An 18,528-nucleotide genomic window follows, 5' to 3' on the forward strand; every position below is an offset into this window, starting at 1 on the left:
TTCACATGACAATACCTGAACATTGTTCACATGACCTCATTATTAACAAAGGGGCTATTTGTGTCATTACACACAACACAATGCAGTCGGCTTGCGGTCCTGCCTGAAAGAGTAAGTGCAGGAACAGGCCACAGTTGACATAATGCAGTGCATTTCTGCTTTCTGCCTACACTGATGAAACATCTGCTTCTTAACACCACTGCTGAAAATATTGGACCATGTTGCAAGGGTGCCTGCATTTGCTCTAGCCAACAGTTTGCACCCCAGCGCTAACCAAGATATGTCATACTTTGTTATCTCTCTCACAATCCGGCACTCTACCTTTCACACAGAACAACACACCAATGTGCCCTGCTGTACTGTCTTGCATGCAATGTGTGTAATGATGAGCCCTAGGGGTCATATTTGACATGCAGCTCCACAACTATATACAGCAAACAACCTTGTTGCACTGCAGGAAAGGGGGTAGGCATGCATATGCAGCGATTTAAATTTGTCAGGCGAATCCTTTAGATTCCTCGCACACACAGTCATCTCCACACTCCACAACGGTAGACACTGAGAACCATCTCTGAAGAGGATATCCACCGTCACATGTGAAAGTATGCAACATCTCAAGCTCACTCCATTTCCTCAGAACCCAAGGTGCTCATCTGCAAAGTCCTGCAGATCTCTTAAACTCAGCCCCACTCTCTGAAACTTGTACATTACTCATCTGGCACTCATTATTAAGACCCAAGGGCTCTACATCATCTTACACTGATGACACAGATCATGCAATAACTCTTAGAAGACTCCAACACCACCAACAGTTATCACATTATGCCACTGACCAGCATATCGAATTCTGTGTGAGAGTATTGGTTCTGCTCCTACTCAATCTCACAAGAAAGTAGTGATGATATTCTGCAACTTGAACTCACCCTTGTTGCCCACATGACTAGGTCCAAACCCCTCAAACGTCAAACATCCCAGAAGCCTATCCATCATCCTTGACACCTGTCTCACCATGAGACTTCAGGATCCTAGTATCACTTCCACCTCCTTTCAACGTATTTGCGTTGTCAGACATTTCTTCATATGGCTCACTCCTGACACCTGCGAGACCATTACCCAGGCCCTCATCACATGTAGACTGTAATACACCATTACCCTCTGCCACAACATCCCTGCAAACTTGCTACACAAAAGGCAAACTATCCAGCACACCACTGCCAGACTATTACTCAGCGAACCTTGTGGAACACACATCACACCTCACCTCATTAAAATACAAAGCCTCCCCATTCAGACGTACTGGCAGTTCAATAAGGTCAGCCACACATACAAGGCACTACACTACCAGGGACCCACCAAACTCACATACCATCCTTTTCTCCTCCAAACAATCATGGGCATCCACGTTGCATCATTTGCACTCACCCCCACCACCAATATTCATATTCTCTATATGAACAAGACAGGAGATAGGGTGGCCCCTTACATTGCAGGCAGCACCTGTTAAATCCTCACCCAGCACATCAGGAATGCTGCGTGCACTATGAATTTGTGCTAGTGACTGTACACCTGGCACTGCAAGTGGTCCTACTTGGAAAGTATGCACTTAGTCAGCACCTGGATACCCTCTCGGGTGACAAGTTGACCCCCTACCAAGCCACATTACATTTCATTACATTACATTCCACTTTTGGCTGCCTAGCCTCAATACAAGCACACTTGCATCATGGATCAAGGGGGCCTGCATTGGCACTGGCATTTCTGCCAAGTTTCCATGGGCAATGCATGATGTGCTGCTTCAGCCCAGGTAAAAAAAAAACTTTACCTTGTGGGAGTTGTACTCCTGGTCAATAATGTTGTACATTACACTACATGTCCCATGATTCAAAGAAAAACCTGGACTGAGGCAACACATCACACATGAACCTGAGAAACGTGGCTAGGCTGAACTGGACTACATAAATTGTGATTGTCCAATAAACAGTTATATGATGGATGAGTTAACATGTGAGAGATTCCTGCACTTTCCCTTGCACACAGCGGAGTGTGGCAGATGGGCATATTTACAAGGGGAGTTGCATAGCTTTTGCACCACACAACGTGACGTAAGCACGACAGAAGCCCAAAATGCGATTTATGAAGCCATGCAAGGCCACCTTGCGTGGTCCTGAGTGGCTTGATAAATCTGGAGTAATGCCACACAGCGCAAATCACTGTGTTGCATTACTCTGCCTGGAGAAGGGTGTTGCGTGTGTGTTCCCACGCACTCCCATGTATTTTGACGCATTCCCAGATTTACCAATACTGGTAAACTCTGGGAACGTGCCATAAAGATACACCGTCACAGGGAACATAACGAGGAGGAATATTTTTATTTCTCCTCGTTACTTCCTCTTTCTATGTGGATTGTATTCTGTAGCATACATAGAAAGAGGAATATGCATTTCAGGATTGTTTTTATGCAGGAAGATGCCCCTTCCTGCACAAAAACTACCCTGCATGCAATGCAGGCACTCTTGCACCCTGGTGGAAGTGTGCCTGCGTTGGCACTGGGCAGTTCATTGTGTGCCAGCGCTGGGGAAAGGGCAGGAATGCGCCATATTGTAATAAATAGGGCACATCCCTGCCCTTTCCCTGTAATGCAGCGAGGTGACTTGCTGTGCTGCATTGCACCACAATTTCAAAAATACACCCCAAAGTGATTTGCTGTACTGCACTGCAAGAGAGTTTGAACCATATGGTGCCTTGTTGTCACTTACCCTGTAGTCCTTTACCGCACTGTCCTGTCCTTCCACTCCTGCTACCAGCTCTGTTGGGATGAGTGATACCACCTGCTACTCCAATTGGTCCGACTCCTCCTGGACATTAAGTCCTACTTCAATCCTCATGGCTACCTTACCATTCCTGGGCATTTTTCTATGGTCCATTGTTTGTAATCGTGTCACCTCTTTTTGCACTCCTGTACTGTCTTTTTCGTTTGGGTGACTGTCACGGGGTCACGGGATCGCCCGTAGTATCCCCCGTGACTAATTCACACTCTCCTCTACAGGACTGGACCGAGCCCTTTAAGGGAAGCCTAACCTTCCCTGAGGTAACGCCCCCCTCCGTGACGTCGGAGTTCGTGGGCCTATCAGCTTCAACGTTGCGTGAAGAAAAGGCAGACACAGAAGAATCCAGCGTCGGAACCAGGAGAGAAAGACGCCGACCAGAGAAGAAGACGGAAAACGCCCCGAAGGAGTTCCACGTCGGGAGGAGGAGACGAGGACCATCCATGATATCGAGGGAACACCCGACCGAGAGGAGGAAACAAAGGAGACGCCAGGAGGCCACCGATACTACGCTTTGCCCAGTCATGCTCAGGGAGACGCGTGGCTAAGCAAGGTACGGGCTGACTCAGAGGTCTTCTCACGTTTAAAGGGGGGGACGGGTAACGGGGAGTTGGGAGGGATCATTGTTCACACTGAAAAGCTCACTTATCCTGTGCGCACATACACTCCACAACCTCCGGGTGAAGCGTCGCTTTGATTCAACAAACTGGTGATGGTTACTCCCCTCCCACAATGTTACCCTCACACCCTGCCCCTTAATATAGATATTATAGAGCATTAGTCTAAATGCCGCCTCTCCTTTTCTTTGTTTTCTCGGGCGGAGCCGGTGAAGAGGAACAACCTCTGAAGAGCCAAGCGGGATAAGACTCAAGCACCACCCCAAACCGGGACTGTTTACTTTTCCTACCTACTTTAAAGACTGAATAAACCTTGCATTACCTTAATAATGGCTCCTTCCCTCCTTGTTAACCCCTCAAGGTTACAAGTGGCGAGCCAGATAGGAGATTTCCGTCTGATAAGATGGATGCCCTAATAGAGCAAATGAGGGAGGGACACGCCAAACTAGAGTGGGCCATTGGACAGTCCACTGAACAGGCCGACCAAGACAGGGCAGCCTTCTTAGCCGCCATGCAATAGCAAGCGGGGAATGTAACTAAATTAGCGGAAGGACAAACGCAGCTCCTCGCCATCATAGGACAAACACGAGCTGCCGCTCCCCCAGGAGCTGTTGTCCCCCTTCAAAAATATGTGGCTGGAGATGATCCCGTTTCTTTTTTTCTAAACTTTGACATAGCAGCTAGAGCCAGCGCCTGTCCGGGAGAACGCTGGCCTTTCTACCTGGCACCTCTTTTGTCTGGGAAAGCCCAAGCAGCGTACCAGCTGGCCAACAAAGATTGGACTGCCACGTATGGTCATGTGAAACAGTTCGTTTTAGATAGACTCGGAGTTGATGACGAGAGCCATAGACTACGGTTCCGACAAGAAAGAGGGCTTCTGACTGATGCACCTAAAACCTTGTTTTACAATCTGAAAGATGCAGCTGACAGGTGGTTGAAACCTCAGGACTCCACCATGGAGGACGTCATGAGTGAAATGTATCTCGAACAGTTTTTGGAAGCCCTACCATATGGAACCCAACGGTGGTTTAGGCAGCATGCAGGACTAGCGCTGGAACAGGCTATAGAAATGGCCTATTCGTACGTCAGGGCTCAATCCCGTCCTAACCCTCGTGAAATTGAAAGAACTACCAAAAGTACAACTCCAGTTAAAAATGACAAGAAACCTCCCAGAACCGTGACTGAACTCCATTTCTGAGCTCGGCCCAGTGAGCCTGAACCTCCCGTTGTGACTGGGCCACAATGCTATGAATGTGGTGAATGGGGCATATCGCCAGGTATTGTCGTAAAAGGAAAGAAAAGGGAGAAGAAGAACCCATGGAAGTGGGCTACATGCCTCACGCCATCATGTATGCTCAGGAAACTTGTCCCACGCTTTATGTAAGAGTGTTACTCAACCAACAGAAAACACGAGCTTTACTAGATTCAGGATGTCGTCATTCGGTAGTCAGGAAAAGTCTAGTTCCAGCTTCTTATGTTCTGTCAGGCCGCACATTTAGAATAAAATGTGTACATGGGGATGTTAGAACCTATCCCTTAGCCAGGGTAACCATTACAACTGAAAAAGGTACACAAGTGCAGTGCGAGTTAGGGGTACTTCCAGAGTTACCCGAACCCCTCATTATAGGTACTGACAACACATGCTTTTCCACACTGATGGCAGAAACCCTACACAAGAATGAGTTGCAAGGGGCGAATAGTCTACTAGTTTCCGAACCATGGGCAACAGACTCTAACTTCAGAACTGCACAACTAAATGATGCTTCTCTTGCTCAGGCTTGGCAGAACCCGCAAGAAAATAAAAACCAGGGAAAACTTGTATATCCCGGTTTTATAGAAAAAAAGGGTCTCTTGTATAGATCAGGAAGTGAGAAAGCGTCCCCCCAACTGATAGTACCTATTGATTTTCGTGACCAAGACATGTTTTATGCCCATGCACATCTCCTGGCACGACATTCTGGGGCCGAGAAAACCACTGACTCCATTATCCAACATTTCTTTTGGCCCGGGGTGTATGCACAAGTAAAACGGTATTGTCAGGAGTGTTCAATTTGCCAAAAACGTAACACCTACATTCCCCCAAAAGTCCCTTTAGTTCCCCTTCCTATCATAGGGAAACCCTTCGACAGGGTCGGGGTTGATATAGTGGGCCCTTTACCTAAATCAACTCGGGGATACCAACACGTAATGGTGGTTGTAGATTACGCTACCCGTTATCCGGAAGCGTTTCCATTACGAGCAGCGACGTCAGCAGCCATTGCACAAAAGCTGGTAGAGCTATTTGCAACAATGGGGTTCCCTAGGGAATTAATAACGGACCAGGGCACTCCGTTTGTTTCCCGGATGATGAAGCAGGTATGCTCTATTCTACATATGAAACATCTTCGTACTTCGGTTTACCACCCTCAAACCGACAGGTTGGTTGACAGTACAACGGCCTTCTAAAAGTCACACTAAAAAAACTTTTAACGGGAGATGGGAAACACTGGGACCAGTTGCTTCCTTTGGCCCTGTTTGTATTACACAGCCAAGTTCAGAGAAGCCTGGGCTTCTCACTGTTTGAACTCCTGTTTGGAAGGAAACCCCGCACCCTACTAGAGGTCACCCGGGATAGCTGGGAAAGAGAAGGGGCTCAGGATGCCCAGGAACTACTGGAGTATACCCAACAGCTCAAGGCCGGATTACCTAAGCTACGAACTCTCTCTTATGAGACTCTTGAGAAGGCCCAAATCAAACAGAAAACCTTCTATGACAAAGGGAAAACGTGGAGAGAATTGTCTGTTGGTGACTGGGCCCTGGTCCTTTTACCGACCTCCACTCACAAACTCCGTAAGGAATGGCAGGTTCCCTTCCCTATACTCAGAAAAACAGGAAAAACAGTCTTGAAGCTTTCCCCCTCAAAAACCCAAATCTACCATATCAACATCTTAAAAAAATGATTGGGTCCCCCGCCCCATTCCCCCCAATCTATGTCTACTCTTACTGCATTACTGCAGTGGCACATACAGTAGACCAAACAGTAATAAACCCTGAACTTATTGAACAACAGAAAAAGGAAGTGCTAGGCATACTCCTAAACCATCAAAGATTTTTTCAGACCAACCTGGTAGGACCTCCCTAGCGATGCACTCCATTCCTACCCCTGATGGGGTAACCGTAAAACAAAAACCTTATCGTGTACCAGAAGCACGACACAGGTTGCTGAAAATGGAAGTAGATAAAATGCTAGAATTAGGGATTATCGTACCATCTAAAAGCAGCTGGTCCTCCCCGGTGGTTCTAGTACCTAAACCGGACGGAAGCACTAGGTTTTGCAAAGACTTCCGCGCCGTCAACAAAGTCTCTAAACAAGACGGGTACCCACTATTGAGGGTGGATGAGCCTATTGAGCGCCTTGGGGAGGCTCAATATATAACAACCATTGACCTCACCAAAGGGTATTGGCAAGTACCCCTTCTTCCCCAAGACCAGGAGAAGACCGCATTCTCAACACCCGAGGGCCTTTTCCATTTTACTGTCCTCCCCTTTGGCCTGCACGGGGCTCCGGCGACCTTTCAACGTCTTATGGATACCGTCCTAGCCCCATATACCAAGTTTGCGGCCGCCTATTTGGACGAGATTGTCGTCCATAGCCTCACATGGGAGGCCCACCTTCACCACCTGGAACAAATTTTAAGTGCTTTGGATAAGGCTGGGCTACACATAAATGTGAAGAGATCCCGAGTTGCATTCACCCAGGTCAAATATTTGGGGTATGTCCTAAGAGAGGGGCACCTATTTCCTCAGCAAGAGAAAGTACGAGCCATCCAGTCGCAGAACTTCCCCTCCACTAGAAGAGATTTTAGGGTGTTCCTTGGATTGGTGGGCTATTACCGCCGCTTCATTTCCCACTTTACTACGGTCTCTGCTCCACTAACTGACCTATTAAAAAAGACAGCCACTTCCACGCACTTAAAAAAACCTCACCTCAGGCTTGTATGGCCTTCCAAAACCTAAAGGACATTCTGTCCTCCGCCCCAGTCTTGACAGCCCCAGACTTTGAGAAGCCTTTCTTTTTACAAACTGATGCTTCAGGAGTGGGTTTGGGGGCTGTATTATCCCAACCAGACTAGGAAGGCAGGGAAAGACCTATCTTATATATAAGTCAAAAATTGTTCCCGAGGGAGATGGCTTACTCTACAATAGAAAAGGAATGCCTAGCGGTCAAATGGAGTATTGACAAACTCCGTTATTACCTAGTAGGACGTCATTTCACTCTCTTCACCGACCACGCCCCTCTGACATGGCTACAACAGAACAAAGGGCGGAATGATCGTATTTTGCATTGGTTCCTCTCGCTCCAGCCTTATTACTTTGAAGTCCGCCATAGAAAGGGGAACGTTGCGTGAAGAAAATGCGGACACAGAAGAATCCAGCGTCGGAACCAGGAGAGAAAGACGCCGACCAGAGAAGAAGACGGAAAACGACTCCGAAGGAGTTCCACGTCGGGAAGAGGAGACGAGGACCATCCGTGATATCGAGGGAACACCCGACCGAGAGGAGGAAACAAAGGAGACGCCAGGAGGCCACCAATACTACGCTTCGCCCAGCCACGCTCAGGGAGACGCGTGGCTAAGCAAGGTACGGGGCCGACTCAGAGGTCTTCTCACGTTTAAAGGGGGCCGGGTAACAGGGAGTTGGGAGGGATCGTTGTTCACTCTGAAAAGCTCACTTATCCTGTGTGCACATCCACAACCTCCGGGTGAAGCGTCGCTTTGATTCAACAAACTGGTGATGGTTACTCCCCTCCCACAAAGTTACCCTCACACCCTGCCCCTTAATCTAGATATTATAGAGTATTAGTCTAAATTCCGCCTCTCCTTTTCTTTGTTTTCTCGGACGGAGCCGGTGAAGAGGAACAACCTCTGAAGAGCCCTAAGAGCCAAGCGGGATAAGACTCAAGCACCACCCCAAACCGGGACTATTTACTTTTCCTACCTACTTTAAAGACTGAATAAACCTTGCATTACCTTAATATTGGCTCCTTCTCTCCTTGTTAACCCCTCAAGGTTACAGTGGCACTGTTAATCGTATCCACTATGGTTTGCCAAATGGCATCCTTCTTTGCTCATGGCAATTTTGTGGTGACAAAGAGGTGGTTTTCATTCTTTGTCACTTCACTGATTAGGATTTGATCCTCCTCACCTAAATTAGACTTCCTCGTCCTTTGGGCTGCTGTCTGTTCATCTCGGCTGGGCTTGTTGCTCTCCTGGCTTGTAGTTGCTCCCTACATTTTGTTTGTGTTGAGAAGTTCTGTGGTTTGAGATGCATTACTTTTTCAGCTTCCCGCCATGCAATGCTAATTTGCTGATAGCAATTGCGTTACGACATGTAGCGCCATCCTTCACACCGCTGAATTGGACATTTTGATACACTGTTGATCCTTGCACCATGGTGCATTGTACTATATATATGGCACATCCATGGGGTAAGAAAATGCCACAACACTGCAGATTTTTCTGCTGCAATGCAGAATTGTATCAGAATTCATAAATATGCCCCTCAGTGTCCATTCATGAGGTTCCTGTAGCAACAGAATTAATCCTGACTGGTGGTAGTACTCACGCTCTTCCTTCAATCCAATTAATCTAATGGATCTGAACAAATATTTGTTAAACAAAGCCTTGCATAGGATCATTGCACCCTCAATAACAGAGCCTTCTGCTAAACTTACCCATAAGGCACTCTGGCTTCCACTGCTGTGCAATGCATTCTAGCAGCCCAAAGTGCCTTTTGCTGCCTGGTTCAGAGTGTAGTTCTTCATCACTCAATGTAATTTTTCTGGGGCACGGTTAAGTAGAGATCTGTCCAAGGTGTCCTTTAATGAGTTTAGAACCAGTGGAGAAAGGATTAGGTACTGTGAGATTGTAGTGCACTAGCGCACTGTCACATGTACCCTTTTACTGCAATTGAAAAAAGGCCAAAGGTAAAGGGGCATCAAATGCGCTGATATTACTGTCCCTACCACAGGCCCACAGGGCCTTGTTAAGACTTCTTACGACTAGTTCTTGGAGCACAGATGTTCTGCAGCTGACAAAATAGGCATTTTAATGTGATTTGCCAGCAGAGGAGGCTGGATGGCTTTGGCATGATAGGACAAAAAGTTTATAAACTGTAGGTTTTAACAGTCAAATACCAATTGCTGAATATTTGTTCTTGAAGATGGCTAGCATGTCGCTCCATGTCAGAAAGATCTCATCTATCCACTTCTGCGCTTTCTCTAAAGGTGAGCCAGTTTATATGATTGAATTGAAGCAAACCAGCACAGCAAGTCCTAGAAAGTGCACTGGACTGTATAAACGATGACCACATAACTTGTAGGGACAGATTTAATATTAGTTTTAACCTGGTGGAAAGTGACACATCGGTCGTGAACAGCGCATGATGACCATGCCAACTTAAAGAGCAAAAGGCCGTTTTATTAGGATAGGTCAAAGCGTAAATGCATAACATATGTCAACATCCAAGCGTCACTGATATACTGTTCAAACTAGCTCCCCTCACCCTTAACCAGCCCCATCCCCAACATGAACAAAGCCAACCAGACCAACGACACATTTCTCACCATACCGCGCTCATTTCATTCACTGTCCGTTCACCTCTACCACAACCATCCCTCCCCTGTACCCTCTGCCAAGGTCTGCCCTGCTATGTCCCAACTCTTCTGGGCCATTTGATGATCCTTATGCTTTTTTGCAACCTGCCCTAACCGGCAAACTAAGTCTCAACTATCCACCTTTTATAACCAAATAACGTTGGTCATCAAAAACGCAATAGAATTTGCTTTACATCGGGAAGTGGGGGGATGGGGGAGGAAGATGGCTCACAGCCAGAAATGTGAAGGGAAAGGAGGAAAGGTTCAACGTAACTTTGCAAATTTGCCTGCCTATTGGGACAACAGCATGACACAGTGGGGTATATTCACAAGAACGTGTGATAACTACCGCAAGAGTAGTGTAACACAATTTTCAATATCGCAGCCTAGCGTGTGAAAATAACCCCGTGACATCATGGAAGTCACAACAAGGCCTTAGCATGTGATAGTCTGCCAAAACCGCTGACAATGTCTGCGATACAACCAGCTCGATGGAGATAAAAACACAAACCACAACACCAAAAAACCTGTTATGGGCCAAAGCGCGATGAGGAAATAAGCGATAAGCAGCGCCAGGCCTGCAACACGCACCTGGCAGGTGGGAAAAATCACCATGAAATCAGAAAAAACACCCACACACAAACTGACCTACACCCAAGCACCATGGAGGCAGCCGGAGCAGGCTAACAGGACGAGCACAACCCCACAAGCACCCCGGACGGAAAGCCCGGGAGCTCGGGGACAGGGAAGGGCAAGGACAAGAAGACGAGGAAGACGAAGTTCAGTCCACAGGCAAACAGGATCATAGTCACAGATGTGATGGAACACCATCAACAACTCTTCGTCACCTCCAACGTGTCACTGGGCACCAAAACTGCAATATGACGGGACTGTAAAGTATTGGAACGGAAATGGAGAAGAAACTATGCGTCTGATGTTAAATATGCCTATAAAAAGGCTAAAAAAAATACCACAACCTTTGTAATTCTGCTAGGGCCAGTTTTGTCTCCAAAACCATTACTGATGCTGTTAAATGTTCAAAAACGCTTTTCAGTCCAATCAAAAAGCTTGCTGGATCAGATACCTTAGGAAACCCTTTGCCATTAAACAAAAATCAGTGTGAAGATCTCGTCCATTTCTTCACACATAAAATTGAGAAGATCTACCTTGAAATTGCTAATTCTCTTTCGAATAGGCCCCTGCAACCACAACCACTAACCTCATATTTCCTTCTCCTAGATTGACTGCTGTTCCATCACATACAGAACTTGTTACGGAGTTCTGCACCACTCTCCCCCTTTTAGACTCCTGGCCGCGTCTCAATTTGGATTCCCTAACTATTACCTTAGACAAAGTAAAGTCCGGCTCTCCTAATGACCCATCACCAATCTTAATTCTTAAGCAACTTGACCCCTTCCATATGCATTTCATGTTGAATGTTTTAAACTCTTCCCTACTTGAGTCCAAAGTCCCTTCATGTTCGAAACATGCTATGGTGACCCCTTTTTTAAAGAAACCCACTGCTGAACCCTGCTATTCTATCAAATTACCGACCAATTTTCCTTTTACCAGTCTTTTCCCAAATCCTCGAAAGACACTTCCATTTCCATCTTTCCCATTTTATTGAGACAAACAAAATCCTCCACCCTTCTCAATCTGGGTTCAGAACCGATTTCTCTACAGAAACACTTTGCTGGGGGTTACAGAGAGGCTACACCATCACCTTGATGTCGGAGACACCGTCGCGCTAATACTACTAGATCTGAGCGCGGCGTTCAACACCATTTCCCACCAAATCCTAGTTAACACACGGAGGTCTTTTGGCATTTGTTGTTTATCCCTGGACTGGATTGTCTCTTTTTTGGATGGCCGTACAGGTTGGAGGTGGTAATAGGGCTCACCTACGCCCAGACGCCCCAGCGGTGCTTCTCGCCGGACACGGGATCATCGCGCCAGGAGGCGCCACTAAAGGACAACAGACCCGGGGGAGCGGAGGTCCTGTGAGGTGGTAATAGGGCTCACCTACGCCGGGGACCAACTTTTCCTGCCAGTTCCCCCTCGCCGCCGCAAGCACAACAGCGGCCGGAGCGCGTGGGGTCGGGACTTCAATCCCCAGACGCCCCAGCGGTGCTTCTCGCCGGACACGGGATCATTGCACCAGGAGGCGCCACTAAAGGACAACAGACCCCGCGTCGCGGGATCGCGCGCGGGGTGGCGCCCGGGGCTAAGCCCGGGAAAAGGGCGGGCCCTCTACGGCCCTCAGCAGCATGAGGAGGACGGGGACGGGCCACCCCCCTTGTCATCCCCACAAGAGAAGGTATAGTGTCTATTTTCACTTGTAGAAGACTCATGGACCTTCAGTTTCGCCCACATAGTCACATCACATAAATCATGACACCTAAGGGGGCCTATCCAATTTTCATTCAAAAACGATGCCCGGGCCAGGAAATGGACACGTACACTCAAAAGCATAGAACCCTTAGCACTATCAGCGAAACAAATAGAGATGCTTGGCGTCAACTTCTAGATCCAATTCAAACCCTCCCACAAACCCCTGTCAGACCGGAAAAAATGTCTTACTGGGAGAAACTAAATGCTTTGTGCGGGACTAATTTTCTTCCTGTTATAGCCCCTTCCCCTGTAAAAGGCTTTACTATCGACCATCGCGCAGATATTGCTTGCGATCCACGCCCATCACCCAAGGAGGATAGCAGCCAAGCTAGTGGACTGTCACATGGCCAAAGTGCGAAAAGGAAGCACGAAGGGGTTAACGAATACGAAACAGAAGTAAAAATACAAAAACTCTGTACTGATCCCTCATCGCCTGCCATAAACTCTATCTTACCTAAAATGCACACTGAAACTCTGGATGACGAAGTAGCATCCCCTCATCTGCAACTATTGCCCCAGTTTGAACTGATGATAAGATCTGTAATAGCACCCCTGCTTGACCAAATCAACATCTTAGGGGACTGGTTGACAAGCCTAGAGACTATCATTAAAGCCAATTCTTTCCCTCCCGCAAAGATTGATAGAACCAATTGCTTTGCTCTCCCTACTGCTCCCAAAGTGCCCCACACTACAAAAACTGTTCCAACTGTAGGTAAACCTCCCAACTGCCCACCTCTCATCGTTACCAAAATCGCCCATACATCTGTGAGCAATACCACAAAAAATGTCTTTACCGATAGACAACCTCCCAAGAGACAACCTCCAACTGCCACTAAAACTGCCCGTAAACCTGCGTTATCTAATTACCCTGCTACTAGAGCAGAACCTAATAGAGTAGCTTGTATAGATTTGCCTCCAGAAGCCGCCCCCTTTGTGCTCGTTCTTGCAGGAGTACCTGCACCCACCCACGGGAAACATGAAAGACACCAGGACCTATTGCACAAGGTCCTGTTTTGGTTATCAAAAAATAAACCCCTCCCACCCAACAAAGACGGTGGTATCCTGAGTGTTAGAAGGGTGGGCTGGTTAGGGTTATCCTCTAAAGAAATTCCCGGGTACCTAGTTCTAGTCAAATTTAGGGACAGGCACATAGTCCCCTACTTACGGTCCTCCCTGCCCCATGAAAATGATGGCTCCATCTCAGTTTGGGATCTGTATGATTTTTATTCGAGTACCCCACCTATCCCCCCACCAAGATTAAAAGCCTTACACAAATACCCCCTAGGTAAGGGTACTATCAATTCTCCTACCCTTCTTAGATCAGCGCTTGCTATTAGAAACCCATAGTGAATGTTTTATGAAAATCAGCAAATGTTTATGAAAATTAGAATTCTGTAAATATGTATCGTGGTTTTATTGTAGCTGGTGTTTTATATTGATGTATACTTTTATGATTTATTTGTGAAATCGAAATAAAGTTATGGATGGCCGTACATTTCAGATTTTTTCTGCTACGGATAGTTCCAACATCCACTCATCACCCAATGGTAGTGGTTCTCAAACTTTTTTGACCTGTGGCTACCTTGACCCAATCGGCAGTTGGCCGTGGCTCCCCACCATTTTTTTACCGGTGGGGGGGACGTAAGCCCGATCTCAGGAGTACTTCCTGTTGTCTTCCTTAAAGTAATTGGGACGCAATGAAGGTATTATAATGGTTAGAATGCTTGAATGTGTGTAAAAGTGAGCGAGAGACAGGAGTGAGTGACTGCTATTGTGACTTAGAACATACCAGAGTATGTAGTCTGCTGTGTGTGCCCATTCGCTGATCCTGTGCATGTGTACGTTCTCTTCGTATAGTTCACAGTTCACTCTTGATATCTTCTTGGAGTACGTGGAGCCTGTCTAGGCATGCTAACGGCGGTATGTTCACACTTCACATGCTCTCTCTTTGGAAGGTGTGTATCCTGTGTGTGTTAGCAATCTCAAGGGTGTGCGCGTTACCTACGTTTGCATGCTTTTTGCTCGCGGGTGGACGCTCTCTGCTCAGAAGTGCCTGCCTTTGTGCACACTTTTCAGATTCTTTCTCTGAAGTGTGTGCAATTTTCTGTGTGCACGCACAGCCATTCAGCGCTTAAGTGTGTACGCACGCTCTTTGATTGTGTGTGCATGCCTCACCTGGATACTGGTTGACGTGTGCCAGAGCGCAGGAGCTGCAGTGGCTGCTTTAGAAAGTGAGTGCTGCCTCCTCCCGGTGCTGCTGCCCTCTGCTCCCTGCCCGGGAGGACCATAGGGGCGCAGGGCGGACACGGACCCCCAGGGCAGGCGGATGTGCTGCAGAAGGTGGCCGTGTTCCTCTCACCGGGATCATTTTCATGCCACACACGTTATTATCTAAGCTTCCTACCCCTCGGCGTTCCAGCGGATTTGGCGCAGAAACCGAGCTTCCTCAGGGTGGCCCATCACCACCCAGGGCCGGTTTTAGCACTGGTGGCACCCTGTGCGACAATGTCTGTTGGCACCCCCCCCCTCTACCACAGATTCCCTCACTAGCACCATTTAACAGTGCCCCTCAAGTCTCCATAATCACTGTCTCTCAGATTCATTTAATTTTAAAGCACCACTCATACCAGTGTGAGGCGTCGGAGCACTTTACATCTCACACACACACACTGCACATAGACAATCATGTGTGTAAATCAGTGTATATGAAATGTTACATCAGACAGGACTACAAGGTGTAGTGTAGGAGTGACATGTCGTCAAACCTTCTAGGAAATATAGTTTGAGTCCTTATTTTGGAAAAGCACAAATTCAGAATTTAAAACAAAACATAATTGTTAGGGGTTCTCTTTAGCGCTCTGATACCCCCGGGTCTAGCCAGCTCTATATAAAATCTTTAAATAAAATAAATAAAAGAAATAATAAAAATAGTTTTCTACCCAAATGAACCCTTTTCACAAGATTAGGATGATGAAAGACTGTGCAAAAACATATTGCTCTAACATATACCTTGCAGGTTGCATGCAGGTCTTTGATGACAGTTAATAGCTCAATGTTCCATACTAGGATTTTGCCTTATAAATGACAAGCTCTCTTACAGAAGCAGTAACCCACTGACCTATTTACATTATATGCAGTTTTTTATCTGCATAGTGCACGTTCTAAGCAGCAGGCATTTTAACCCTCTGTGCTTCCTCAGGGTGAGTTAAAACTTCCATTAGACAAACCGCCAGTCTTTTTCCAGGAAGACATTAATCACCAGCTTTAACTTGACATTTTAATTGATGCGTGACAAATTGCTCGAGGCCAAGAAGGCTGAAGCAGGTGCTTCCAAAATAAGATACTTCTAAAAATGATGCCCCCACCCCAAGTCAGCGCCTGGTGCGATGGCACCGATCACACCACCCTAGAGCCGTCCTCCTCACACTCACGTGCATACACACTTAGGTCCATCAGCCTGTAGCTCCAGTCACACACACATCCCCTCCCTTCACACAGGCATGTCACTACCCTCCCCAGATGACTCGCACATATACACACACTGGCCCCAACCGCTCAAGCAATGGCAGAGACTAGCCTCTGAAAGCACATAAGCGCGTACGTACCCACGTCGCTCTTGGGCCAAACATGTTGCAGGGTGATGAAGGTGGCAATACTAACTCCCCCCACGTGGCGGCTGCAATTTCCCACATAGTGCGTGCGGCGCCCCTGGCACCTCATTACGGCGCACCGGGTTGCCGTGGCGCACAGTTTGGGAACCAAGGCCCTATGGGGTACCCCAGGGCTCCATACTTAGTCCCACGCTTTTTAACTTGTATGTCAGGCCTTTAGCTGATATTACCGAACAGGCCGGTCTGACTCTTTTTACGCCGATGACTCTCAGATCATCTTTTCACTCTCACATACTGACCACTGCTCCACATACTGCCTTCAGCTGGGTCTCAGGCGAATTGCAACATGGATGAACCAGAACTATCTGAAACTAAATGGTGATAAAACCGAGGTCTTAATTCTTGGCAAGGAGAAAGATCTCTGGGGCCCGCTACACTGGCCTGCCGAGATGGGTGCTCTCCCGCGGTCTTCCAGCCATGTTCGTAGCTTGGGCATTTATATTGATGACTCCTTGACCATGCATCATCAAGCAGTCAAGGTCACAGCCTTTTGTTTCACCATCTTAAAATGGCTCAGGAAGATCCTCTGGATGCTACCTAATGTCACCCAGAAAACAGTGGTCCATGCCCTTATCACTTCACGGCTGGACAACGGGAATGTCTTTTTTTCTGGGTGCAAATAAGGCTGTGCCCGTAGACTGCAGCCGGTACAGAACTCTACAGCAAGACTTCTTTGCAGAGTTCCCAGAGCCACTCCCATCTTTTGTTTTCTCCGTGACCTACATTGCTCAGGGTGGATAACCGGATAAAACTCAAAGCCCTGAGCTACATGTTTAAGATCAAATAGGTTCAACACCACAATATCTGCACTCTCTTGTTTGCCCATATGTCCCTACTCGTCATCTTCGTTCTGCCACTCTTGAAGAATTTACGGTGCCCAGGTTCAAACTTGCCAGGATGGGTGGTAGATCCTTTTCATATCTTGGTCCGACCCTCTGGAATACACTCCCTCTCGCTATTCACAAAGAAACCATTTACACCTGTTTCCGCAGATCCTTGAAGACCTGGTTATTTAACCAGTAACTTCTTCTCATCACCTTTCTTTTGCACCCAGTGCATCCAGGCGCTGTGAAACCCTTTTTGGGTAGCTGTTGCGCCCTACAAATATTTCAATTAATAAAAATCCTCGACAAGGTGAATGCTGTTGGAGAGCACAAGATGACAATGGACGAGGTCAAGAGGCGATGGAATGACATCAAGCGGAAAACCAAGGAGAAACTCTCCGCCAACCAGATGGCAGCAACTCTGACTGGAGGTGGGGGCCCAGCACCACAGCTGGAGCTGGATGACATGGAGGAGCTGGTGTTCATTGTCATCAGTGTAGAGACTGTGGCCAGAGACAGGGAGCAGACACTGCTCGACAGGACACCCCAAAACCGCAACAGGGTGAGTGACCACCAGGTACTGAGGGGACGGGTGGTGTTGGGCACAATGGCACACATTGTCATATGCATATTTGCACCCTGAAAGAGCGCCGGTATAAACAATCATGCCTACAAAGACTACAAATCCCCAAAACCCCGGCGTTGTGGGCGGAGAATAAAAGGAGGAAGTTGACAACGCGGGACGTCGGATATTCTGGTTCCGGACCGGGAGTAGTGCGTTGCATGTCTTGGAGTTCCTGTTTTGTACCTTGTGAGTATTGGCCGTTAGCTTCACCGTCTCGAGGTCTGTTGCAGAGGCGGAGTTCTTTGTTGGCGGATCGTTCTGTGACCCTGCGCGCTGGCCCCTGTGCGGGTGCAGGGTAATTACTGAGAACTACAGTCATTCGTACCTTGTGAAGTTAACAATGTGTTTCCTTTGTTTCACCATCGTGAAAAGACTTCTGCGCCCCTGTTGGCTGAGCCTTCTTTCGTCGGCTCGTGCAGGGTGCGCTACGTTTCTTCAGTCGTGTGTTTCCCTCGGCGTCCCCGTTGGCAGAGCCTTCTTGCATCGGCTCATGCGGGGAACGCCTCGTTTGTTTTCTTTCCATGTTGTGCGCCCCTGTTGGCTGAGCCTTCTTTCACCGGCTCGTGCAGGGTGCGCTCCGTTTTCTTTTTTCCCTTACGCGGTGCCCCTGTTGGCAGAGCCTTATTGCACCGGCTCATGCAGGGTGTACCACATTAAAGAATACACAGATCTGAGCCTTCATATCAGGTACTGTAGATCTTACTTTACTTTGGGGTGACGTAACCCGTTTTGATTATCCATCATTTTCTTATCTTACATGGTACCGTGGTGTTTGGTCAGTACAATTGGGATTTGGAACTTAATTGACTCCATCAGAGTAAGCATGGTATGTACTGAGAAAAATCTTCCTACGTGTTTGTCAAGATAGAGTTACCCCGACCTCAACCCCCCCCATATGATTGTGTATTATAGGTGGTGTGATCTATGTTTCAAACCTGTTT

This window comes from Lissotriton helveticus, chromosome 7, assembly GCF_964261635.1.
Source record: "Lissotriton helveticus chromosome 7, aLisHel1.1, whole genome shotgun sequence".
Lineage (NCBI taxonomy): Eukaryota > Metazoa > Chordata > Amphibia > Caudata > Salamandridae > Lissotriton > Lissotriton helveticus.